The sequence below is a fragment of the Ornithorhynchus anatinus genome, chromosome 4, assembly GCF_004115215.2.
Source record: "Ornithorhynchus anatinus isolate Pmale09 chromosome 4, mOrnAna1.pri.v4, whole genome shotgun sequence".
Taxonomy (NCBI): Eukaryota; Metazoa; Chordata; class Mammalia; order Monotremata; family Ornithorhynchidae; genus Ornithorhynchus; species Ornithorhynchus anatinus.
The window spans coordinates 48510350-48523297 of NC_041731.1; positions in this window are offsets into that span (position 1 = coordinate 48510350).

Consider the following 12948-nt stretch of genomic DNA (forward strand, 5'->3'; position numbering starts at 1 on the left):
GGGCACTCACTGAAACTTAAAGATAATAGCTTCGAGGCAAACATAAAGAAGCACTTTTTCACCCAGCTGGTACGAAGAATGTGGAATCTGCATAGAAAGTTGTGTAGGCTGAAAAATCAATAGATTCAAAATGGATTTTTTTTCTGATTAATAATAGTGGTATTTGTTAAGCATTTACTATGTGCCAACCATGGGGCTAAACACTGGGGTCTTATCTTATACTGTCAAGCTGTCTCCGATCCATAACGATGCCGTGGACACATCTCTCCCAGGATGCCCCACCTCCATCTGCAATCATTCTGGTATTGTGTCTATAGAGTTTTCTTGGTAAAAATATGGAAGTGGTTTACAATTACTTCCTTCCACACAGTAAACTTGAGGCTGTGCCCTCGACTCTCTCCCTTGCTGCTGCTGCCCAGCACAGGTGAGTTTTTACTTGTAGCAGATTGCCTTCCACTCAATAGCTATTTAAGCACACATCTGTAAAATATATATATTAATGTCTGTCTCCCCCTCTAGACGGGAATTCTCTGTGGGCAAGAAACTTGTCCACCAATTCTGTTATATTGTTATATTGAACTCTTCCAAGTGCTCTGCACACAGTAAGCACTCAATAAATATGAGTGATTGATTGATAAAGAGTGGGGAGACTTGAGCCCAACAGAGTAAAAACCACTATATTTTAAAATTACGAGCCAGGAATCTCTACTAAGTATTTAAGATAAGGTATGTCTGGGCCTAGAAGTGAGGGTATAATTGACTGAATTGCTGTTGATTTCTAGGGATAACAGAAAGGGAAAAAATCATTCAAGCCACTAGCTTTCACACTAGAATGAAGAAAGCACAGTTATAACCTACAATAAAACTGATAAACATCTGACATATTTGCAGTTTGGCCTTTTGTGATATACAATGCTGAGGTGCCTCTGTGGAGAATCACAGAGTTCAAGGAATTACTGTATTCTGCCTCCTTTCTCTTTCCCCAATCCCTTTTTCAGTCAGTCATATTTATTGAGCGCTTACTGTGTGCAGAGCACTGTACTAAGCACTTGAGAGAGTGCAATATAACAGACACATTCCCTGCCTACCGCGAGCTTATAGACAGACAAAGCCAACGACTCTGCTCTTTATTTTAATCTAGAACCAACTGATTACCTACCTCACCCACAAACCCCATTTCTTCTTAAAATAGGATCATTTTTTCCTCACTGTTTTCTCTTGCTGCCTCTGGGGATGGCTGCTTTTTCCTACTAATGCGGTTGAACAATCTCATAGCTTGACAGGCTTGAAGTATCTTAGCCTGAAACTCCAGCACGATTCGTCTTCAAGCAATAGGCATTTTGGGAAGGAAAAAGATAAGAAAAAGATAATCATAATCCATGTACCCCAATTGATGGAAGCTTTAATTCTTTCGACTTAGCTGTGTAAATAACACTCCTACTTGATTGCAGGATGATGGAATTTCTCCCACAGAGAGAAAATGAGTTTTCAGGTGATACCAATTTAGCAAATTTTTTCCATGAACAGTTTGAGGTGTTACATATCCTAGGAATATAGGACTCTACTTTTACCTGTTAGTTAAACACAGGCACAGTGGTAATAAGTTATTCCAACTGAGTTTATTTCAAAGAGAGTTTTATCCATGTGGTGGGATAAGATCATATTTCATTAAATCTAAGTTGGGTTTCCATTGCTTTTTAGGCCATTATTTTATAGCTTTTTCATTCTCTGTCAGAAGTTTCCCACCCAGGTGTCCAATTCGCCCGTCGGGTAACTCGGTGTAGGGGAAGCAGAGGGTAGAGCCATGGCAGTGGCAGCAGCAATACTGACTGGCGCTGAGCTGCTTCTGTAGCTGGCCTCCCTGATGAGGTAACAACATAGGGAAGCTCAGTGAAAAATGAGGCCACTCCTCCAGTGGCAGCAACCAGACCAGATGAGAAAAGAAACTCCTGTTGGTGCCAGCCCCCAGAGTTCATATTTCTGCTGGCAGCACATGAGAAATGACCCCAAGGTCTCAGGCACACACAGACCCTAGGTAACTGTCAGCATTGGCACAAGCATCTCTGCTCAGTTTTTCCCGTCCAGCGTCAAATTGTACATTCCAAGTGCTTAGTACAGTGCTCTGTACATAGTAAGCACTCAATAAATACTACTGAATGATCCAACCATTGTGGTTCTGCTCCCTCAGTTCTGCTTCCAGGGAGCACTCCTCAGTGTGAGCGAAGGAAAGCCAGGGTACTTCTCCAGGGAAATGCTGGAGACCCCAAGGGTGCAGTTTCTAAAAACGTTGAAGTGACTCAACTTTACATTCAAGAAACATTGTAAACTCTCTTTTCCAATCTTCTTCATAACAAAATGGATTGATTCTTTTTTGGAGAGAACCAGAGATAATGGACAGCGTCGTGAGAAGAGATGTAGTGCACAACTACTCTAATGGTGTAAATGATGTAGCTTTTCTGAGATTATATCTAGCTTCGGCAGCGAGGGCACTCTGATTACCACCTCTTACCAGACTGAAGGTATGCATCCCCATCCATCCCTCGCATCTGGTTGGCCCACTCGGCTGCTCCTTGAATTTATACAACATTGAAATAAGGAGGCTTTAGGTCAAATTGCTTTGTCATTTTTACCTTCCCCCACTCCCCTCACTAAACCTTTTTGGGTTGCAGTTTTTTGTAACCCCACCATTGCATAACTTCTTGATACTTTAAAAAAAATGTTTATGCTTTTTGTTTAGTGCATACTATGTGTCGAACACTGTTCCAAGCACTGGGATAGATACAAGTTAATCAGGTTGGACTCAGTTCTTGCCCTACATGGGGCTTGCAGCCTAAGGAGGAGGAAGAGTCACCATTTTAGAGTTGAGGAAACTGAGGCACAGAGAAGTAAGGTAACCTGCCCAAGGTCACACAGCAAGGGATTGGCAGTCCCAGGATTTGAACCCAGGTTTTCTGACTCCCAGACCTGTGCTGTTTCCAGAAGGCCTTGCTGCTTCTCATGTGATTGTTTCTGCCCTGCTCCTGAACAATGTGAAACATGATTTTTGAGAAGGAGCTGAAAATTACATCCTTTAGATATCTGACAGGGTCCAGTCGTACTCTGGGGTAAAAATCCCTTGCTTTTGTGACTACAAGATGTCATTGTCAATGATTCCTTTACCTCAGTATTTAATTATGGCAAGTGGCCAGTTGATTGACATACTCCTTGGGTTCTTCATCAAAATAGAAGTATCAGCTGCTCTTCTCTTTGGAGAGGAATGCAAATGTCCCAGGATGATTTGGTTGCTTTGAGAAGAACTCATTTATATCCCACTACAATATGCTGTCTTTCATTGAATTAGAAAGCAGAAGGTGTACATTTTGCTTCATAGCAAAATCAGTAAATCAAAGGAAAACCATTTTCATATAACCCAAATGCCCATAGCAGTAACAAAGTACGATTAAGGGTTTGAACATGGTAGCCCACAAGGCCAAGTGAAGGACAGTTTGTCTGAAGCAAAGAACAATTTGAAGATGAAACTCACCTAGCTGAACTTTGCATGGGAAAAAGTCTACTAGGGTTACTGCTAATGGAACCAGACATTCTGGTTTGTGCAGGGTACTCGGTGTGGCCTAGTTGAAAGCAGTATGGCCTAGTGAAAAGGGCTCAGAACTGGGATTCAGAAGATATTGGTTCTAATCCTGTCTCTGCCACATGCCTGCTGGGTGACCTTGGCCAAGACACTTTAACTCTTCATCTGTAAAATGAGGATGAAATATGTTTTCCCTTTCCCTAAGTCTGTGAGCGGTGGGTGGGACAGAAATTACATTTGATCTGATTGTATTGCCCCTACCCCCAGCACTTAACCCAGTGTTGGGTACATGATAAACACTTAGTAAATACCACAGATCATTATTAATATTAATGTCAATATTATTATTAGGATATTCCCTTTATAATTCCTCCTAATCAAAAGACCTTCATTAGATGCCTGCTTTTCACCAGGGTGGTGGGAGGGTATTAGACAACTATGACAGCTTCTCTGGGCTCTATTTCTACTTTTTAGCTACTTCCTCAGAAAAAAAAGGAAGATTAGGGGAAGGTGGCAAACTAAAATCAGCCAATTCTGTTAGAAACATTTGTGAAAACCTTTGTGAGAGGGAAAAGATTAAAATCGTTGGAGAAAGGAAAATTTTGGGGATTTTTTTTAATGGAATTTAAGTGCTTACTCTGTGCCAGGCACGGTAGTAAACACTGGGTTAGATTCAGGATAATCAGGTTGACACTGTCCATGTCCGACATGGGGCTCACAGTCTTAATCCCCATTTTGCAGATGAGGTAACTGAGGCACAGAGAAGTTAGGTGACTTGCCTAAGCTCACACAGCCAATAAGTGGAGGAGCCAAGACTAGGACCCAGGTCCTTCTGACTCCCAGGCACATGATCTATCCATTAGGCCATGTCTAGATCAATTTTCTCTGGATTTTGATTATATTGTCCTAAACCTCCATTCCCACAGATAACCGAGGATTTACTGTCTTTTCAGATCATTTAAAAAAAACGCTTTTCTAGGAATCTGAGGCTTTCGGGGAATTAGTACATTATAGTACTTGCCACAGAGGAAGGTTGTAATCCCTTGTCCTGGTGACGTGAGAAGCAGAAGGAGGTGCTGGGACAGAAAAAGAGGGAGAAAGGGAGCATTGGCAAGTACTGTGAGTTCACTGCCAATTTCGTAAGTAAAATAGAATCTTTACAGCCTTTGCAAGACTGAATGCAGATAGTAAGACTGAATGCAGATAGTAACTCCTGAAACCCACCCGTATGTATTCTAACCTTCTCGTACAAATTCACTAACCTAACTAAACCTAACCTAATGGGCAGGGAATGTGTCTTCCAACTCTGTTGTATTGTACTCTTCCAAGCGCTTAGTACTTGTTTTATTGTCTGTCTCTCCCTTCTAGACTGTGAGCCCGTCGCTGGGTAGGGATTGTCTCTATCTGTTGCCAAATTGCACTTTCCAAGCACTTAGTACAGTGCTCTGCACACAGGAAGCGCTCAGTAAATGCGATTGAATGAATGAATAAATACCATTGGTGATAACTCACTTAAACCTAATTTGGCTGCTTGTCGACCTAAGCTCAGCAGACTTGGAATCCCTCTGGCCCTGTTCCTATCCCCCATTGAACTCCTCTTTCCACATCCAAGAATTTAATTATCTCAGGTTCTTTAAGCGTAGGCTCAAGGTAGTAGTATGACCTACGAGCCCAAGATTTACTTCTCTGGAAACAGTGACTAATGCTAAAAACTTCGTGGACAGGATGTGTGTGTGAGGAGCCCTATTACTTGAGATTTCCTCCTGTTTCAAATTCAGTTCTGCAGAGGTAATTATAATTCAGGCAGGGAAACTTCCTGGAAACCAGTGTTCCAGTAGAATTAGAGATTAATCTCCAGGAAATGCTCTATTCCATCATCATACTTGATTATGTTTGTTTGGTTTTTTTCCCTATAGGTAAGTATGTTAAGCATCTAACCTGTTTTGGAATCCTCAGCAAAAATGCCAAAGAGCATCCGTATGACTGATGGTGACCTTTAGATTTAAAATCTGTGCAGTGACCCCGGGGAAGGAAATTTCACTTTCTTCATGTTCTAGAGAACTAATGTTAGCAGGCTGATCCCCAGTCTGCCCCCAGACTATATCATCAGAGAACGGAGCAGGGCTGAAATGAATTTAATGTAAACCAGAAGCAGGTGCAGGCTGAGGTGGACATTTATTCCAGTTACGGTGGGACAGTCCTGAAATTTCAAGTTTTGTCTTGCCTCCCACTTCAGGTTCTTAAAACAGTGGTGGTCGATAGTAAGTTCCTCTGCCTTCTTCCCCTCTCCCTGCCCCCCCCCACCCTATTCCCTACCCCCTTGTTCTTTCCTCTGATTCTCTTTCCTAGTATTTCCTTTTATTATTATTATTATTATTTTGCTATGTGTTAAGTGTTTACTATGTGTCAAGCACTTCTCCGAGGGCTGGGGTAGATACAGCTTAATCGGGTCAGATACAGTCCCTATTCCACGTGGGGCTCATAGTCTAAATTGGAGGGAGGAAGATTTAATCCCTATTTTGCAGACCAGGTAATAGAGGCACAGAGAAGTTAAGTCACTTGCCCAAGGTCACCAAGCAGATGAGCGGTGGAGCTGGCATTAGAATTCAGGTCCTCTGACGCCGAAGCCCCTGCTGTTTCCACTAGGCCATGCTGCTTCCTTTCCCTCTTTTTCTTTGCCCCCTCTCTCCTTTCTCTCCTCTTTTCCCTCTGCCCTGTTTGGGCGTCACAACCTTTTGCTCATTGCTGGTGTCTTCTGACCTGTGTGGTGGTGGTCCTATGAACTGCTGTGCCCCTAGGCCCACACGCTTCAATGAATAAAAGTACACTTGGGAAAGAAAATTGCCTACAGGGCAGTATCTCTGCCGTCACCTGCCATAGCCTGAAACCACCTAACCGAGGGGCCTGCAGAGTTTTTGGGCCCCTCTGAACTCAGTCCAACCCAACCTGATTTGGCTGCTTGTCAGCCAGAACAAGTTCTGTGGACTTGGAACCCCTCTAGGCCCTGTTTCTGATCCACATTGAGCCCTCCCCTACACATAAAAAAATTGGGGCCCCGGTGCATTGCTTCCCTCATTCATTCATTCAGTCAGTCGTGTGCAGAGCACTGTACTAAGCACTTGGAAAGTACAATTCAGAAATAAAGAGGGACAGTCCCTGCCCACACCGGATTTACAGTCTAGAAGGGGAGAGATTGACATCAAGTAAATAGGCATCAGTATGAATAAATAGAATTATAGATATTCATCAAAACAAGTAAACAGGCATTAATATAAATAGAATGATATATACATGTGTGCTGTGGGGCGGGGGGGGGGGGTTGGGGGAAGAGCAAGAGGAGTGAGTCGGGGTGACGTGGAAGGGAGAGGGAGGTGAGGAAAAGGGGGGCTCATTCAGGTCCTCACCAGTTGCCACCATGGCCAACCAGCCTGAGCAGTTTGCCCAAGCTGGGCTGAGGCATCAAACTGTGGGGGTGGTACAGGGGGAGGGAGCAGAAATAGTGGCAATGGCCTTCTGCCACTGAAAAGGAGGGTTCTTCCTCCTCTTCTGCACCAGTGGCAATGCAGCTGCAGCCAACTCCCCCGGAGTTACGGACTTTTGTCCTCCACCTTAATGAGACTTACTTTAGGTCTGTATAGTGCAGGACAAAACCCTCCCAGATTAGGCTGGTTTTGTTCAAAATGTGACATATGGTCCCCTTTGGCCAGCACTCAGGACCCAGGGCAGCTGCTGTCAAGTACTCGATTCCTGGGCCTATTAAGGATCCAATCTTGCAGGAAAAACAGCATCGCACCTCAGCTCCACCCTAAGCTTTGACACCTGCCATACTGAAAATGTGACTAACAGCTTCTCATATTAATTGGCTGCCACCATAGTAAACGTGTGGCTTCTGAAGCTTTAAAATTGCTCTTTAGTTGGCCCCAAGATAGCAGACTCAACATTGACTCCTTGTTCTGTATTCTCTTTAGTAAATTTTGTGAATGATGTGGGAGGAGAGTGATGCTATGGATTATTTATGAAAAATAATGAATTTTGGAGGCACCTGCTAAGTGATTCTATTTATCATGATAATGTTGTCTTGCTTTTGTTTCGTTGTTTTGCTCTGCCGTCTGTCTCCCCCGATTAGCCTGTGAACCCGTCATTGGGCAGGGATGGTCTCTATCCGTTGCTGAATTGTACATTCCAAGCGCTTAGTACAGTGCTCTGGGCATAGAAAGCGCTCAGTAAATACTATTGAATGAATGAATGAAGTGATGTGGCAAAGGGCACCCTATGAGGGGAATCAGTGTCCACAAGAGAAAGGGTACGAGACCTAAATGAAGTTGCAGTAAACAGATGGTGATGGTGAGCTGGAGTTGAATAATTAGCCTACTATCTTTACTCTCCTTCCTGAGAACCGTTTATTCAAATCAAGTTGAATATCTTTCTGTTCAATTCTTAAGTCCCTTAGCCTATTTTTCTATTCTCCATTTTTGAATTATCACCTTCATATTCTTATTATTATCATCTAGCTGCCCCCTCCTAAATCGGGAGCCCCATGTGGGAAAGGGACTGTGCCTCAGTTTGAATCAACTTTAGTAGCACAATATTTGGCACATATTTAGCACTTAATAAACACCATAATTAACTTCCATTCTTGTACTCCAGCGTGATTTGGCAACATCTGTGTTGAACTGCCCTGATGCTAGAGTGAATTATAGATTGTCTGCCCCTTGGCCCCTGCTACGGAGCCCCTAGGGCAACCTTCATCTGGAAGTCCCATCCCTCTCCTGTCACTGGTTCTGACACGATTGCCAGCTTTGTGAGTGGACAAGCCATGCAGAGGGAGACCTAGAAGGAAAAGAGACAAACAGTGCTGTCCCCTAGAATCACAGCAGTATTCTTTCACCCCAGGCAGCAAAAAGTTCCTCCTACCTTGGGTCCTGGGCCCTGGGGCAGAATATGGATTAATATGATTTCATAAGTGCTGTGAAGCTGGATAGGGCAGTGGCCTAGTGGATAGAGAATGAGCCTGGAAGTCAGAAGGAACCAAGTTTTAATCCCAGATCCACCATTTGCCTGCTATGTGACCTTGGGTAAGTCATTTCACTTCTCTGTGCCTCAGCTCATCTTTTAAATGGGGATTAAGACAGTGAGCCCCATGTAGGACATGGACTGTGTCCAACTTGATTATCTTGTACCTACCCAAGTGCTTGGCAGGTGCTTAACAAATACTATTATTTTTATGTGAAAGATGAGAGCGTTCCAGAAAGGAAGGGTGTGAACAAGAGGCCAGTGGCGAGAGAGAGAAGAGTCACATAGGGTAGGTAGGCCTTTGAAGAACCAAACCTTTGAGATGGGTCATAATGAGAGAAGAGAGGGTAAGTGAAGAGAGAGCTGTTTGAATGCTCTCAGGAGTTTTAGTTTGATGCAGAGAGGAATGGGCTACCGAACATGGTCCTGGGAGTATGTGGATCTGGGTTCTAATCCTGGCTCTGCCCCTTGTTTGCTGTGTGACTTTGGATTTCTGTATCTCAGTTACCTCATCGGTAAATTGGGGATTAACACTGTGAGCCCCAATAGGGATATGGACTGTGTCCAACTTTATTTCTAATTCAAAATTTACTACAGTGCCTGGCACGTAGTGAACACTGGAAGATACCATTAAAAAAAATTGGAGGTTTTTGGATAGATGTAGGCAAACTGACATTTTAGAGGAATGATCAGATCATCAGAGTATGGTATGGATTGTAGAGTGGAAAGTGTGGAGACTCAGAAATCATGAGGACGTTAATGTAGTTAGTAGTTAAGATGGGATATTAGCATGTTGAGGGGCTATTTGAATGAAGGACAAGTGGGGGATCCTAGAAATCTATCAGTTAATGGTACTTTATAGAGTGCTCTAGAGTATATAGTACTCTTAGAGAGTACAGCCTCTCTAGATGGTAAACTCATTTTGGGCAAAACTGTGTTTTCCAACTCTGAACAACTCTGTTGTATTCTCCCAAATGCTTAAAACAGTGAGCTGAACACAGTAAGTGCTTAATAAATTCCAATGATAATTACTTCTGTGTGCAGAGCAACTGTGCTGAGTGACTGTGGAGGATTATAAACTCCTCCAGGGTATGTAGCTCCATGCCGACAAGGATCATGTCTAATGTTGGTATTTGTTAAGCGCTTACTATGTGCCGAGCACTGTTCTAAGCGCTGGGGTAGACATAGGGGAATCAGGTTGTCCCACGTGGGGCTCACAGTCTTAATCCCCATTTTACAGATGAGGGAACTAAGGCACGGAGAAGTTAAGTGACTTGCCCACAGTCACACAGCCGACAAGTGGCAGAGCTGGGATTCGAACTCATGAGCCCTGACTCCAAAGCCCGTGCTCTTTCCACTGAGCCACGCTGCTTCTCCAACCCTCTCTTAGACTTTCCCGACCACTTAGTACAGTGCTCTTTCTGCAGTAAGGACTGAAATGCTCTTAATTGATCTATACTATTATACTTATAGCTTGATTAAGAAACAACAGGCTATGGCCACTGACTGAATATCGAGGTTGAAAGAGAGGAAGGAATGGCGGAAAATGCCATAGACACCTGTGTGCAGGTGGTGTAACCCTGTATTCTAAGGCAGTGATGACCGTGGCAGCTGGGGAGGTTGTTGGCCGCTACTTTTTCTCTCTTCTTTGTACTTACCTGTAGTTGCTGACTGCTGTCGGCTATCCAAACCTGAAAGTGTCTGGGAGTGTTTTTATTTCTAGGTGTGTTGAGGGGAGTGAGGGTGTGTATCCGTATTTTGGGGGCTTTCTCTCCAACTATCTGTCTCTGTTATATCTGTATTTGGATGTCCTGCTGACACCTGAAACTTTACATGTCCAAAAAAGAGCTCCTTATCTTCCCACCCAGACCCTATCCTCCCCTTGATTTTTCCATCACTATAGACAGAATCACCATCCATCCTGCCTCACACCCCATAACCTTGGTGTTATCATAACTTTCGTTCAACCCATATATTCAGTCTGTCACTAAATCCTAAATCCTGTCAACCTTCACATCATGGCTAAAACCCACACTTTCCTCTCCAAACTGCTACCATGTTAATCCAAACATTTATCCTATCCTGCCTTGATTATTATGGCAGCCTCCTCTCTGACCTCCCTGCCTCCTGTCTCTCCCGACTCGAGTCTATAATTCACTCTGCTGCCCAGTTTATTTTTGTCCACAAATGTTCAAGCCCGATGTGGGCAGGGATTGCCTCTCTCTATTGCTGACTTGTACTTTCCAAGCAGTTAGTACAGTGCTCTGCACACAGTAAGTGCTAGGTAAATATGATTGAATGATTGAATAAGTCACTCGCACCCATCAGTTTTTCTCAAGTGTGTCTCTTGGGAGGAGTGAGGAGTTGAGCTTTGGGTTCGTTCGTTCGTTCATTCATTCAATTGTATTCATCGAGCACTTACTGTGTGCAGAGCACTGTACTAAGCGCTTGGAAAGTACAATTCCGCAATAGAGACAATCCCTGCCCACAATGGGCCTACAGTCTAGAGAGGGGGAGACAGACATCAAAACAAGTAAATGGGCATCAATGTAAATAAACAGAATTACGGATATATACATATAGACATAAGTGCTGTGGGATGGCGGAGTGGGAGGGGGAAGAGCAAAGGGAGCAAGTCGAGGTGATGTGGAAGGGGGGCTCAGGGTCTCTCTGAAGTACAGCTGGGGTAGATAGAGAAGCAGTGTGTCCTAGTGGGTAGAGCAGGGGGGCTGGAATAATAATGCTGGTTTTTGTTATGCGCTTTCTATGTGCCAAGCACTGTTCTAAGCGCAGGAGTAGATAGAAGGTAATCAGGTTGTCCCTACAGGGGCTCACAGTCTTAATGTCCATTTTACAGATGAGGGAACTGAGGCACAGAGAATTCATTCATTCAATCATATTTATTAAGTGCTTACTGTGTGCAGAGCACTGTACTAGGTGCTTGGAAAGTACAATTCGGCAACAGGGACGATCCCTACCCAACAACGGGCTAACAGTCTAAAAGGGGTAGACAGACAACAAAACGAAACAAGTGAAGTGACTTCCCCCCATTCACCCAGCAGACAAGTGGCGGAGTCGGGATTAGAACCCATACCCTCTGAGTCCCAAACCCGGGCTCTTGCCACTAAGCCAAATGCTTATAGGTTGCGGGTTCTGGCCCTGGCTCCCCTACTTGTCTTCCCAAGGTGACCTTGGGGAGGTAATTTCACTTCTCTGGGCCCCCGTTCCTTCCTCTGTCGAATAGGGATTGAGCCTGTGAGCCCCACGTGGGACATAGATACAGTGCTCTGCACATAGTAAACGGTCAATAAGAGAAGCAGCGTGGCTCAATGGAAAGAGCATAGGCTTGGGTTTCAGAGATCATGGGTTCTAACCCAGGCTCCGCCACTTATAAACTGTGTGACTTTGGGCAACTCACTTAACTTCTCTTTGTCTCAGTTCTCTCACCTGTCAAATGGGGATTAAGACTGTGAGCCCCTCGTGGGACAACCTGATTACCTTGATTCTACCCAGAGCTTAGAACAGTGCTTGGCACATAGTAAGCTCTTAACAAATACCAAAATTGAAGCAGCGTGGCTCAGTGGAAAGAGCACGGGCTCAGGAGTCAGAGGTCCTGGTTCTAATCCAGACTCTGCCACCTGTCAGCTGGGTGACCTTGGGCAAGTCATTTCACTTCTCGGTGCCTCAGTGACCTCATCTGTCGAGTGGGGATGAAGACTGTGAGCCCCACGTGGGACAACTCGATTACCTTGTACAGAGTACCCTGTACCCTGCCACACTGCTTCTCTATCTAACCCGGCTACACTTCAGAGGGACCCTGTGCTCCCCTTCTATATTAACTTGTCTCACTCCCTTTGAGCTTCTCCCCTCCCCGCCCCACAGCACTTAAGTCTATATGTATATATCCGTAATTCTGTTTATATTGATGCCCATTTACTTGTTTTGATGTCTGTCTCCTCCCCTCTAGACTGTAAACCCCTTGTGAGCAGGGATTCTCTCTCTTTTTTGTGGAATAGTACTTTCCAAGTGCTTAGAACAGTGCTTGGCACATAGTTAATGCTTAATAATAATGATAATAATAATGGCATTTGTTGAGCGCTTACTACGTGCCAAGCACTGTTCTAAGCGCTGGGGAGGATATAAGGTGATCAGGTTGTCCCCTGTGGGGCAGACAGTCTTAATCCCCATTTTACAGATGAGGAAATTGAGGCCCAGAGAAGTGAAGTGACTTGTCCAAAGTCACCCAGCTGACAAGCGGTGGAGCAGGAATTTGAACCCATGATCTCTGACTCCCCAGCCCGTGCTCTTTCCACTGAGCCACGCTGCTTCTCTAATAGTAATGCTGGTATTTGTTATGCGCTTAC